The following is a 12,919-nucleotide window of genomic DNA, read 5'->3' as shown; positions in this document are numbered from 1 at the left end:
TGCTGGAATTTTAAAAAAAATTAATGAGGGGGGGGGACGCCAGAATTTATTTTGGCAGGGGGGAACAAAATTGCTAGTTACGCCACTGGGTACAGGAGAATTTGTATGCAAAACAGAATAGCGCACAAGGAAAATGACAATTGGAATGACGCTCCCATGTAGTAACTGACTCCCATGTAGTAACTGTCTATATTTTAAGATTAACTACAGTATGTGTATTCAGCCTAGACACTTAATTAACTGCAACTGATACTGTGCGGAGAACTGATTGTCTTCCAGCTGCTCCCCTTGGAGTTTTCCCTCCTGATCTCCCAGGTGCTCGACTATCCGGCTGGGAAACGGCCTTGAATAGAAGAGGAAACAAGTGGAGAGAAATAATTGGGTGACTCCTGAAATGTGTTTTGGATATTGATGAAAATCCAATTTTATTGGAAAAGGTGAAGGATCCCATCTGTGTTCACAGCACAACATTTACAATCAGCTTAGTAAAAGATACAAATGATAACACTATAATGAAAGAGCGATGTATTGGTGGAGACTTGCCCATCACATATAAAATAGACCAAGGGCCTAACTCAGATCAGAATGCTGGGCTGCTAGTTTTTGGACCCCTGCTATCAGCTATACGCCACCGTGACAGTGAAATCCCACCCCATGCAAGCCTGCACATTGCTCAGCATGGATTGCAATAATTAGCTGAATCGGCGAACAGCTGCTAATCGATTTACAAGCTGCTCACCATCAGATGATTCCCCAGTGTGTGCAGTCTGTGCGTAGCCCAGGACAAACTCGGCAGCTGCGATAGAAACAGGCTGATCGGGGCCGGAGCAGATGTCACATGACTTCCCCTCAAAGGCCTGGGCATGCCTGCGTATTCCCTGAAAACACACAAGAAGCAGCGTTGAAGCTACAATGAATAAACCTTTTTGAGTTAAAAATATATTCCTTTATATAAAATTCAATAACATTATATCAACATACATACATTTACAATATAATTGAAAATAAAATAACACTCACAGGATATGGAATAGAGCCTCTGATCTCACTGGCTCTTTATGGTTTTAACCAAATTCCACTAGGTAAGTCAGGGATCCTCATAGACATCCTTGATTTTTTTGATAGGCAGGCTTGGGGGCGCCTCCCAGATCCCGGTGCCATAGGCAGCTGCCTAAAGCTGCCTAATGGTAGAGCCGGCCCTAATCGGCGGCACAGTTTATGGTGCACAGCTCCGGCACCCTTTGATCTCTCTGCGTCCGGAGCTCATGGAGGGGGTAGTGGGACTTAGGCCTCTCCAGCAGATTTAGGCCTGAGTGAAAAAGTAGTACCAGCCCCCCCCCCCCCCCCCCCTCGACACCACTGATTGTCAAGGGATTGGTTGCTCCTTAATTGAGGGGTGAGTCCTCCTGACTCACGGTCCTTATTGTCCAATCATTTACTCCCCAATGGGCAAACATGCTTCTGGCACGGACGTCCACGTGTCCGCCCGCTACTTATGGCTACTTCTGCCAGAAGTGTACACGCGTCTCCCAGACCTCTGCTGTACCAATTGACGGGGCAGTCCACGTGGCAATAAGTTCCCTCCGCCGAAAGTGACACTTTGATATCAATACAGCTCCGGTTGCTATGCAACCAAGATGTAATTTCCTACAGAATGAACATAAATAAATATCAATACAGGTGGATAAAAACATATAAAAATACACAGAGTTATTAAAATGCAGTGACACTAAAATCTACAAGAGCCATTTAAGTTCAAAATAAGCATTAATTCCCCTGAGTTAAGGGTATTAAAATTATAAATAAAATGTGCTTAGGATTTTGCCAAGGCTACAGGTAGATTTTTTTTACTTTTATTGCTTTCCACTACTTTCAGACCCATCAAGTGTTTGATGGAACATTCGTGTTGAGCTCTGAAGTGATTGGACAGGGCATGTTGTCGCGTTGTCGCGTAAATGTTCCGCCCATCTAACCTTTAGGGGTTGTGATGTCCTGCCGATATAGACAAGATTGCAGGAACCCTCTACCATATATATAAAACACTTTTTGTGTGGCAGGTAATAAATTGATTAATTTATTACTTTTTCTATTTTGTTGGAAGTTGGAACCATCGCTCTTTACCTCTTTGCACATGGCACATGTGCCATAGCGATGAAAGCCCTTAGTGAGGTTTCTTCCCCCCCAATCTTTGTGTTGGTAGGGCACTCTTCCCCCCAATCTTTGTGCGGTAGGGCACTGGTGATAAACAACCAGCTGATTGGCTGGTTGTTTATCACTCTCCATCTTATCACTTTTGAAGCTTGATACATCTGGCCCAAAGTCTCCTAAAGGACTCTTAAATCAGTTTATACTGTAAACTGTAGCCCGCAATAAAGGCCCAATCATAATTTTTGTCCTTACTGTTCTCTGGCATTTTTGTTACCTAATAGGTTCTCCCTTTGTATCTCATTCACATTTTTCCTGGCTTTGCTTATTACTTTGTCTGTATAACTGCTTTGTTTAAACTTTAATTCTAGTTTGTTGGCCTGTAAATGGTATGTACAGATGGAGCACCTGTCAGCCAGCCTGCAGGATTGGCAGATGTCCTGAGCTGGCGCGAGCGGCTCACATGCTCGTGCGTTCCTGTCTGCAAGGCGGGCGGGTATCGGCTTCCCTGCCTGTCTCCACTTCAGGGAGACAGGCAGAGAGTGGGGGCTCTGGGGGGCTGCAAGGAGCTGGAGGAGGGCTCCGACAGAACGTGGCATCTCGTGCGCGCGTGCCCCCTTCTATCGGCTGGTGGCAGCTCTATTGAGAGCTGCTCTATCTGTAACATCCTCTGTGCAATTGCGTTTAATACGTTTCAGCTGACCAATTGGAATCCAGTCTAACCAATTACAGTGGCGGCAACTAGAATAATTTATAAAAGTACCAGAATTGGTAGGTTTTGTAAAAGTTTTTGTACATGAAATACCATCCTTAATAAAAACGGTGATATCAAAAAAATTAACTAATGATTCACTGATATTAAAACTGAATTCAATATTCAAGGGATTATTATTGAGATATGTACAGAACTCTTGAAATAGTTCCTGTCCACCATTCCATAAAACAAGATATCGTCAATATAGCGTTTCCTGGGCACCAGGATCGCCCCAAAATGGGTTGTTATTCCATATATATCTACTGTATAATGGTTTTAAAAAGGCATCATCCCTAAAGGCATCTTATGAGTATGTGACTTTATGCTAAAACCGATAGAAGCCCTTCCCTGGTGTACAGCCATGCATCTGAAGGTGCAAGGACTGTGCAAGAATTGAGATACCCATGGTAACTTGCTGTAGTAGGATATACTGTAAGATACAATATTATTTGCTTCCAAAACACTTCTTGTTAATCAATACATAATGAAGCTGTAAACCTGGACTGGTTTCACCCATCTCTACCTAGACCGTTATGCTTATACCACATGGAACCAAAAGTACTTATGTCCAACTTCCCATTGCCAACTTTGACTATGCCCAGTTATGCCTACACAGTCACTAGTGGATTAGCAGCTCTATGTATAATGGGTGTAGGGCACCACCCACACTGCGACCAGAGTATACCGACAAGCCAGTTCCTCCTCTTCCATGGAGCCATCTTCCCAGTGACATTTATGGGAAGATGGTAAGAAAAGACTCAAAACAAAGACTCCAGCACCTTGATGGAACAAGCAGGGCTTTAGAGAGCTGGGCTGGTCCCAGGAACATGGCCTAATTGTAAAAGGTGTCGACATGTCCCCTTACAAAAATAAAAGGAAAAAACTGTTTGCATGTTGAACAGAGATGTTCTGTGAGCCCCCAGACAGGGGAAAATATAGGGGGGATGCGAATAGTGTGCTCGGCTTTCCCCTTCCTAGGCAGGGGATACTATTGCTGCTCACCATTAGAAGCCTTCCTTCCTGGCCCCTCAACAGCCCAGCACACAGCAACATATGCTGGTATATTTGATCCATTCCTCTAGGCAGGCCTGTGCAGGGCCGCCGACAGGGGGGTGCCAGGGGTACAGTTGTCCGGGGCTCTGGCCTCTGGAGGGGCCCGGGCAGCTGCCCACAGTGGCATGGCACCCCCTGCACAATGCCACCCGGTGGCAGGCACGCACAATACACAGTGCAGCCTGCAGAGCGCCGAGCCTAGGATACAGAGGGGCTCGGCGCTCTGCAGGCTGCACTGTGCAGTGAGTGCTCTGTCCGAGTCCCAACGCCTGGAGGGAGAAGATGCTGTGATGCTGCGCTGCCGCCGCAGGTAAGTAGTAGTAATTGGCGGGGTGCCGGCACGCGAGGGGGGGGTGCCGCCGGCATGCGCGGGTGTGTGTGTGTCTGTGCCGGCACCCCGCTGAAGGTCAGTCCCGGGCCCCAACATTACTAGCGGCGGCCCTGGGCCTGTGTACATACTGTATTTCCCCGAATATCAAGATGGTGCCACAGAGGAGGAGGGACCAGATTTCTGATACCAGGTGCCGTGATGGCAAGGGTGTTCTGTTGCTTAGAGGGGGAAGTTCACTGCACCTAGGCCCCCTTCTAAATACAATATAATGTATACATCTCTCTTTCTTTCTCTCTCTCTGGGGGAAATTTACTAATATGAAAAACCTAGTTTTTCGTATTAGTATTTCCCCTACGACTGCATACGACTGTTTCAGTCGTATGCACAGTCGTGTTCCGGAGGGGAATGTACAAAGCAGTCATATACGACTGCTTTGTAACCCTCCGATGGTGTAACGTATATACGGCCGCTAATACGAATTTTTCAGGCAGTCTGCACGGATCAGTCAGATCAGTGCAGGCTGCAAGGTGTAAAAAAATTAGAAAAAATAAATAAATATTAAAAACAAATGGCGTGGGGTCCCCCCCACAGCTGTAACCAGCACCAGGCTGAAAGAGCCGGGGCCGGTAATTAAAAATCAGGGAACCCGACAAATAGGGGTTCCCTGATTTTTAACAACCAGCCCCAGGTCCGGGGCTGGTTCCCAAAATACGGGGGACAAAATGAGTAGGGGTCCCCCGTATTTTAAGAACCAGCCCCAGGCCAAACCAGCCAGCAGGGTAATGCCACAGCCGGGAGACTCTTATTATATAAGGTCCCGCGGCCAAAGCATTCTCCCTACCGACCAGTCAGCCTGGCCAGGGGTCCTGGGGGAGTTGGGACCCCCCCAATAAAGGGGTCCCCCCCCTCCAGGACTTACCTGACCAGGCTGAAGCCTGGTGCTGTCCCCGGTGGCCCTGTGCAGTGGCCACCGGGCTGATTCTGTGTAAAAGAATAGTTGAAAACCTATTGTTTAAAACTGTGAAACAATACTCCCCAGGACCCCTGGCCAGGCTGACTGGTCGGTAGGGACCTTATATTATAAGTGTCCCCCGGCTGTGGCATTACCCTGCTGGCTGGTTTGGCCTGGGGCTGGTTCTTAAAATACGGGGGACCCCTACTCATTTTGTCCCCCGTATTTTGGGAACCAGCCCCGGACCTGGAGCCTGGGGCTGGTTGTTAAAAATCAGGGAACCCCTATTTGTCGGGCTCCCTGATTTTTAATTACTGGCCCCGGCTCTTTCAGCCTGGTGCTGGTTTCAGCTGTGGGGGGGACCCCACGCTGTTTTTTTTTTTAATTATTTATTTATTTTTCTATTTTATTTACACTGCAGCCTGCACGGATCTGACTGATCCGTGCAGGCTAAAGGCAAATACGACAGGAACATCAAGGTGTATTTTCCTGTCGTATTTTCGTGCCTGTTTTACACCAATTAGCAGCCGTATTATCAATACGGCTGCTTAGTACATCAGGAACCACCATTCTTTTGAATGGTGATTCCTGTCGTATTCTATCGATGGTGTAGACATTCGTATTTGTAAATACAAATACGAATGTCCCATCATTAGGAATACGAATTGCTGTATTTTCGGGATAGTAAATCCCGAAAATACAAATGTGTAAAAAATAGGTGTATTTCTGCCTACGAATACACCTATTTTTTACGAATCCATATTGGTAAATTTCCCCCTCTCTCTCTATTTTTATTTCATTGATCCACCCCCAGACCTGGAGTTCCTGGACCTATTTTTCCAGGAAAATAGTCCTGATTACGCCCCTTGATAGACTTCTATAACATTGGTTAATGTATTCTGAAAAGCCCTGCTGCTCTAATGCAGATATGTGTTTAAATGTTCATTCGCATCTGTAAGCAATTTTTTTGAGTAATGGATCGGTTAAAAAATTGCAAGTCTATAATTGTAGAAAGAAACGATTTTCAACCGCTGCTTTTTTCTCTCTTGATATCAGTCAAATTTGACAAGTCATAAATTGTGTAGCGTTTCGTGCTTGAAATCTCGGTTTCAGATACTTGAAAGTTAGTCAATCTCTTCAGATGGAACCTTGTATAAGAATTGCAGTAGATATGGGGTAGACCTGCTGTGTTCCTCCTGTTCCTCTAGGTATTGCTGTAGCTTTGTCCCGTTAGCTAACAACATCTTGAGATGGCGTTAGCTAATGCAGCCCATAGGCTAAATATTGCATAATTTACCAGGTGAGGGATCCTCAAAATCCCTCCCTGGTAAGCCACTTGCTCGTGAGCAGTTAGGCACATGTATAGCCAGCTGGTGTTACAAAAGTGATATATCACTTTTTTTTTTCTTTACACATTGCAGGGACAGGCTCCAATCAGAACACTGGTTAGACCTGGATGTGATTTTTAATACTTCTGGTTGATACTGAATTTATTATTTCTGTGAATAGCGGTGAAAATAAATCCCAATCATCAATTCTAAACCCGATAATAAATGGGCCCCTAAATGCTGTATATTCCCTGGCAAATTTCACATTGTTATACAGTTGTTTATACATGAAGTGGCCTAGGCTCAGTGGCAGCAAAGCGGCACCTCGGACGAAACAGCAACGTATGGTCTCCACAGATTCCATGCCGTCCACATGGAATATTCTTAAAAACAGCACACCAAAAATGACCATCGTCTAATGGACATGTAACATCTGTCAGGAGGGCTTAGCACATACAGAGCTACCCGGAAGTGCAAATTCTGGGATGCTGTGACCATGAAACCTAAGTGAACAAGAAACCCCCTGTCAATGGGCATGTAACCTTCTGGCAGCAAGCAAGAAACCCTGGAAATGAGCATGTAACCCCCTGCAAACGAGCATGTAACCCCTTGAAATGAGCATGTAACCCCTGGCAATAAGCATGAAACCCCTTGCATTGAGCAAATAACCCTGGAAATGAGCATGCAATCCCTGGAAACTAGCATGTAACCCCTGGCAATAAGCATGAAACCCCTGCTATTGAGCATGTAACCCCTGCCAACGAGCATGTAACCCCTGGCATTGTGCATTTAACACTGGAAATTAGCATGTAACCCCCTGGAAACGAGCATGTAACCCCTGGAAATGAGCATGTAACCCCTGGCAATACGCACGAAACCCCTGGCATTGATCATATAACCCTGGAATTGAACATGTAATCCCTGGAAACGAGCATGTAACCCCTGGCAATAAGCATGAAACCCCTGGCATTGAGCATGTAACCCCTGGCAATGAGCATGGAACCCCTGGCAACAAGGATGTAACCCCTGGCATTGTGCATTTAACACTGGAAATAGGATGTTACCCCTGTCAGTGAATATGTAACCCCTGTCAGCGAGCATGTGACCCCTGGCAACAAGGATGTTACCCCTGGCGTGAGCAAGAAACCCTTGGCAACAAACAAATCTCTGGCAACGAGCAAGTAGGTAAAATAAAAAAAAGATCATTCATTTTGGGTGAAGAGTGTTTCCTGGGTGTGCCCCCAAAAAACGGTGGATGCGCCCATGAAAACGCTGGATCGATGCCTCGGGGTGGGCGGCTGATGTCATATGATGTTAGTACCCGCCCCGATGCCGGTTATCTGCCGCAGAAATAAAAGTGAGTCTTGACAGCCAATGTTAGCGAACAGTAGAGAAATCAATTGATGGTGAGCGACCATGTAATGTTTTCTCCTCTATTCGGCTGTATGGAAACACATCCACTCACATGCCAGTGAGCGGACTCCGGGCAGCGGAGGGTGTGGGCGTTTTGACAGGTAGCCTTTATCGGTTCACTAGGCTGCGAGTGTAAGCAGCCTAGCAGACAGGTCTGAATAAGGCCCAATATCGGCATGCTATAAAAACTGGGCAAACCTGCAGAATTGTCCCCAAAACGAATTATGCCCAGGGCCGGCGCCACCACTAGGCAGCTCTAGGCATTTGCCTAGGGCACCGGCCACTAGAGGGCGGTAGTCCGGAGCTGGGAACCCTCCTGGATTGGATGAGCAGCTAAGTGGCTCCCCGCCACCCCCTGCAACCTCGTCGGCTGCCGATGCATTACACCCTCCCCCTGTCACTTTACTGCCGACAACCCACCTGCCCAACGCTGCTATGGAGAGACGCGGCACCCAGCAGGTGAGCGGCTTCCCCCCACCCCCAGCAATCTCAACGGCTGCCGCCGCATCACTGCCCAACCCCTGCCCAACGCTGCTGTGGATCGGCTGATGTTGCAGGCACCCGGCAGCTGAGCGGGTTCCCCCCTAACCCCAGCAAACTCAGCGGGTAGCGCCGCACCGCTCCCGCCCCCCCCCCGGAGCGACCGCATCCTCCACCCCCCCTCCCGCAGCGGCCGCATCATCCACCCCCCCCCCCCCGTAACAGCGCGACGGTGGGTGCCGGGCCGACCCCCTCGCCTGGGGCGCTCCGGTGCCTGATTATGCCACAATCCCTAACCACCCCAGCAAGTTGTACGGCCAAGTATTTCTGCCAACAGTCCCATCAGCAGTGTTTATACGCTGAGAACTTCTATACAATCAGAGAATAGGTCTAATTTTAGTCACCAGAAAGCTCTTGTGTTGAGCGATATCGCAGTAAGTTTCCATTGTATAAATGGCTACATTTACCCTATTCCTGCCCCTTTACAAGCAAAAACATCTGCTGGCTGCCTGCTGATAAATCACCATGTTGTTTATCCCTCAGTTCGCTGTAGCTTCCTGTAATGTTCTGCTAGGCTCATTTGGGGCTGAAAGAGTTAAATGCGCAGCTTTGTTAATGATAATAGACTCTTCCATTAATGTGCTTTAAATGACTTATAGAATGATGCCATTGTTTCAGAAGTGTGCGGTGGTTCCTGCAGCGCAGCGCTACTAAATTGCTGGCGTTTACAGTATCTCCTTGCTTTATGTTTGCAGAGCGTGTGACCTCAGGAATTGCCTGATGACTTTGTGTGCAAACAAATACCACTGAATGGTAGAACTGTGGAAGAAGAATCTACAAACAGATGTCACTACTCTTTGGTGGCTGCCTTTATTAGAGACGTGCACAGAGTCTTGTGATTTGGATTGGGATAACATCATAGTTGCCTACCCTCCTGCATTCTGCAGGAGACTCTCTGATATAGCAGCAATCTCCCTCTCTCCCTCATTAGTCTAGCAATCTCCCTCATGTCACCTAGCCCACATTACACTGTTACATTTTGGGGAAAAAAGGAATGAGAGATAGATACATTTACATTGAATCATCACGGATGGTGTAATGGTTAGCATTACTTCCACACCATGGCTTTAACTGTGCAGAGTTTGTATATTCTCCCCGTGCTTGCGTGGGTTTACTCCGGGTACTCCGGTTTCCTCCCACAATCCAAAAATATACAGGTAGGTTAATTGGCTTCCAACCAAATTAACTCTAGAATGTCTGTGTGTGCATGTACATGAGGTGGGGAATATAGATTGTAAACTCTACTGGGGCAGGGACCGATGTGAATGTTCAAATATTCTCTGTAAAGCACTGAGGAATATGTATGCGCTATATAAGAAACTGTTAATAAATAATAAATAAATAAATAAATCACCATTTCCCAGCACTTTACCAAGTATAGTAGCTCTTACTAACTGCTTTGGGGCACATCTACATTTAGATACAAATAATTTTAAAAGATTCATCTCAGATGTACCGTATTTTCCGGCGTATAAGACGACTTTTTACCCCATAAAAATTTGCCTTCTAGTGGGGGGTCGTCTTATATGCCGGGTGCACGGTGTGATGACGCCTTATATGCTGGGTGCGGCATATATACATTAAAGGGTACCTCTCCTCGGCCTCGGCCCCCCCCCCTTCTTATGCATATGGTACCTCAATAATAAAATATAGCAGTATTTCTCTGCCGCCCTTTTTTTCAGCCTAACGGCCTGTCACATTGCGCATTGATGTCGGCGGCAGGCTCGGGTGTTTTCGGCGGGGCTCGGGGGGGCTCGTGTGCCTGAGCGCTCCCGAGTCCCCCCGAGCCCTGCCGAAAGTACCCGAGCCTGCCGCCGACATCAATCACTGCAGTGACGTCGGCGGCAGGCTCGGGTATTTTCGGCGGGGCTCGGGGGGACTCGGGAGCGCTCAGGCACACAAGCCCCCCCGAGCCCCGCCGAAAACACCCGAGCCTGCCGCCGACATCAATGCGCAATGTGACAGGCCGTTAGGCTGAAGAAAGCGCGGCAGAGAAATACTGCTATATTTTATTATTGAGGTACCATATGCATAAGAAGGGGGGGGGGGCCCGAGGCCGAGGAGAGGTACCCTTTAATGAATATATGATCAATACTTTATGCCTGGGGGAGGACAACGTCATCACTGCAGGGAAGCTGCAGATGAGGGGGTCTTAAAACTTTATGTGGTGGGTTTTGCTGGGGCAGGACAAACCTGCCCTGATAGGTTTGTCCTGCCCCAGCAAAACCCACCACTCAAGGGACCAGACAGCTGCTAGTGACAGGGTGGTGTGCGGAAGAGGGGGTAGTCTTATATGGCGAGTATATAACAAACTCTACATTTTGAGTGGAAATTTTGGGGGGTCGTCTTATACGCCCAGTCGTCTTATACGCCGGCAAATACGGTAGCAGTACAAACCCAGGCTTCTAGGTGCCACGTTCACAATCTCTTTTCACAATCTCTCCATATGAAACTAGACACGCCCTCTAAGTGGAGCATGACACGCCCCCTCAATGGGGCGCTGTGCAAAATTCTATTTTCAACTATAATCTCCCTGAAACTAGTTTTCAAAAGTAGGCAAGTATGGTTATAGATCATGTGGTGTTAATTCCAAGATGTATTGCAAGACCTGTGACATTGACCCACAATATCATGCAATATTTTGGAGCTCTATGAATCATGATAAAATTATTATGTTTAACTGCTATATCTAATTGTTAGCCCACATTTATACACATGTAAAACATAAATAAGCGTATGAAAAATAATGACTTGGAGACATATTGGCGATAAAAAGGGTCAGGTACCCTACAGTACCTGAGTTTAAATGTTCAAATTATTAAATTATCATTGGGTTGGATTTAATTGTTAACACTTAAAAAATATTTATCAGCTCAGTAGCTCTTCCAACACACCCATGAGGTGGCTGCTCAATGTTGTTGTTTTTTTTTTTTTTTTTTGGGGGGGGGGGGGGGGGGGGGTTCGTCAGTAGCCCTAATCCCCACCTTGTTCACATCAATACCCTCCAGTTTCAAAACAGAAAATAAAGTAAAACAGAAAAACACTGTAAATGTGTAACAACGATTGTTGGAACTGGAGGGATCAGTGACAAGTCTTCTTAATAATTTGAAAAATACAAAAAATGTAAATGAATAAAACACTGTAAAAGTGTAAAAACTTTTGAACTTTAAAAACAGGAACTTTCTTATTGTTTAGATCATTGATCTTATGTTTGGTTCTTCTGATTTGCTGGGTAGCTGTCAGTTAAGGTGGGAGAAAATGTCCAGGTTGAAGAGTCTTGCGTGGCACAGAGGGCAGGTGTTGTTGACCTGCAGCCATTCTGTAAGACAGGGAACATGGAAGGTGTATTGACAGTCTGATAAAGCCATTTCTGTACCTACCTCAATGTCAGAGATGCAGATAATGCAGTACTCTGGTTTCTCTCCTTCCACAATGGTGCGCCTGCTGAAGGTGGGGAGACACCACATGAGTCTTTCCAGCAGGAGGAGTTCTAGTCTCACTGCAGCTGCCTGATGGTCACTGGCACTGGGATCATTTCCACCTCTTCCTCTTCGTCCAGATCTTCCTCTTCCCGATGTCGGTCCAGATATTCATGCTGACCGACTCCCATGGGATGATCTGCGGCATCCTTGCTCTCTGATGTTTCCGGCTGGGTCCATCTAAAACAGGATTTCATATATTGTAGATATAACAAAAAGCCATATGTAACATGTAAAGATCAGATATTGCTGGTGTACAATAAGAGTTCCAGCAGTAACATTATATATATATATATATATATATATATATATATTATATTACTATACAACTGAAAAACAGAGCTGCAACAGTATGCATGTATGGATGCAGGCCCCAATGCTTAGCGGTTCCTGATCTGTAACTAACAGCATGAGAGGTGCCAGCCAGTAACACAGGGACACTGGCCAAACACCACTGCTATAATCCCTCCCACTACAAAGGACAACTGCTACAGATGAGACATTGGTCTCTAAGATTTAATTTACTGAACAATCATTTTACTTACCTTCATTTCCAATCAACTGGGACATCTCTTGGTGGCTCATTGTAGCCGGAGGCAGAAGGTGATCAAAATTATTTTAAAAAAAGGGAAAAAAGAGAAAGAAAAAGCACAGATCACATTATGGGCCTTATTCTAGTTCACTCTGACAAAATCCTTCTTAGATGGACAAAACATGTGCACTGCAGGTGGGGCAGATGTTACCTGTGCAGAGAGAATTAGATTTGGGTGGGGTTTTACTTCAAAGTGAGATCTATATTGCAGTGTAAAAATAAAGCAGTTAGTATTTACCCTGCACAGAAACAAAATAACTCACCCAAATCTAATTCTCTCTGCACATTTTACATCTGCCCCCCTGCAGTGCACATGGTTTTGTCCATCTAAG

The 12,919-nt window shown here is 46.3% G+C and overlaps 1 long non-coding RNA gene across 1 annotated transcript; it reads right to left on the bottom strand.

Annotated features, from left to right (window-relative positions):
• Positions 1–644: 644 nt before the first annotated feature.
• LOC146025890 (uncharacterized) lies at positions 645–12,609 on the bottom strand. The gene is made up of 3 exons (XR_014454315.1): positions 12,541–12,609; positions 11,897–12,175; positions 645–878 (listed from the first exon to the last, which is right to left on the bottom strand). It is a non-coding gene; the product is annotated as an uncharacterized LOC146025890 (long non-coding RNA).
• Positions 12,610–12,919: the final 310 nt, after the last annotated feature.

The sequence above is a fragment of the Crinia signifera genome, chromosome 8 (assembly GCF_055691185.1).
Source record: "Crinia signifera chromosome 8, ASM5569118v1, whole genome shotgun sequence".
In the NCBI taxonomy this organism is placed as follows: domain Eukaryota; kingdom Metazoa; phylum Chordata; class Amphibia; order Anura; family Myobatrachidae; genus Crinia; species Crinia signifera.
This window is presented reverse-complemented; position numbering and strand designations above follow the sequence as displayed.